The following is a 1,821-nucleotide window of genomic DNA, read 5'->3' on the forward strand; positions in this document are numbered from 1 at the left end:
AACATACACTGAACACTTAATCTAACTGCTGACCTCATAACACACATATATTTGAAATCCCAATTTTTTGGAAATTAAGTCTAACAGACAGAAATACTGGTGTTAGTGAAATTACAGAAGGGTATGATAAAAAGTTTGTGGAAAATGGAATTAAAAGATGTTTATTTTGATATATAATTTTTAAATCCAATATATAGGGAGTCTCCAAAAAATTCATGAAAAATGCATAAGATGAAAGAACTATGCATGAATTTCAAAAATTTCTGGCATTTTTCTATGGGAGCAGCCAAGTTGAAAGGAATACGGCTTTCTCCTCTCCTTGGCATCACGTGTATTCATCTATTAATATCAGTGTACTCTGAAAAGGAAGAATCATCTGGCAAAGATGTGTCCTTACCTGTGTTCAAGGTTCTCATTCATGCAGGAATTTGTACTTTTTCGTACCAGCTGAAACAAACAGCCCTATGCCATCAGTCAGTTAGCAGGTCATCGGACCAGTGCTGCGTCTTGGCAGAGCAGAGACTTAGATTCTCAGTGTCTGAGGTGGTGAGACTCACCATTCTGGCCAGGGTGTTTTGGAGATATGTGCCAAGGAGCTTGTGTGTTTGAACCAACTAAAACCTGGCACCCCCAGCATCACGGAGGAAACACAACCCATAAACTATAAGGCATCTGTCTGCACTGGCTGTGTCAGCTTTGACAGCACTGTCCATGAAATGGTGATCATATTGAGGAAGTCCCTGTACTTCCTTTAGTGGACAGAGATAAAATTGAAAGCTACAAGAAAACCAAGGAGGCAGCTGTGTTCAATAAGAAACTTAAGGCATGAGACGATACCGGAAAGGTTTATGCCTCTCAGCAAATGAGTGCTGGCAAGGGCAAAATGAGGCACTGCCACTGAATCCAGTGCAGGAGAGCTTGCATCACTTATAAAAAAGACCATGGTCTCATCGAGGCCTTCAGAAACATCTCTAGAATTCCTACGCGAAATGTCAGCAAAATCAACATTTTAAAATTTGTTTCTGGTGGGCACGTGGATCTTGTCTGTGTTTGAAACAAATGTGTTTTCTGAAAGACAGATGACGTATAGGGCATTTGATATAAAACTGCTTCTCTTAACAGTAACTCCAACCTCCCCACCCACAAGGTGCTCACCGGACATCTCAGCAGACTCAGGAAAAGCCCAGAGATCTGAGGAGCCCTCAGAGCACTTTGCAAGGAGACTCACTGCAGCGTCCAAACCCACAGGCAAAGACCATATGCCATAAAACCACTCTTTGCTAGGCCAGAAATCACTAACCTCAGATGGAAGAGGGAAGAGCGGTACTGTCAATCACATCGGAGGAGAAAGAAGTTGCAGGCAGGAAGCCTGGAGTAGGGAAGAAAGCAAAGAAGGCTGCTGGTGTCAAGAAGGAGAAGCTTCTGGTGGAGAAATTAGCTGCCACCACCAAGAAGCCAACAGCTCAAAGGAAGCCGGCAGAGAAGCCTGCCCCAGAAGATGAGACACCTGCTGGACACACTCTTAAACGTGTTTATTGCATCGATGTCAGATCATTTTGGAATTCTGGACAACGTAGCTTGAATGAAGACCTGATCAAAGAGAAAATGAGAAAAAGCAAATGTGTGTGAGCCAAAGTGAATTTTTTTTAATTCCATTTTTCCATGAACTTTTTCAAGTCCTCTCACAATGGCTGAATTTCAAAATTACTCATGTCTAGTTCATGAAGCTAACTCTTCACACCTTCTGCTGGAAGGAAGCTTTTTGAGAAAGTTGATCTTACATATGGTTGGGTCTGTATAATTCCAACTCCTCAAGATTGC

At 42.1% G+C, this 1,821-nt stretch overlaps 1 pseudogene; it reads left to right on the forward strand.

The window, feature by feature from the left end:
* Positions 1-246: 246 nt before the first annotated feature.
* On the forward strand, positions 247-1,378 carry LOC133768015 (large ribosomal subunit protein uL4-like; annotated as a pseudogene).
* Positions 1,379-1,821: the final 443 nt, after the last annotated feature.

This window comes from Lepus europaeus, chromosome 10 (genome assembly GCF_033115175.1).
Source record: "Lepus europaeus isolate LE1 chromosome 10, mLepTim1.pri, whole genome shotgun sequence".
Taxonomy (NCBI): domain Eukaryota; kingdom Metazoa; phylum Chordata; class Mammalia; order Lagomorpha; family Leporidae; genus Lepus; species Lepus europaeus.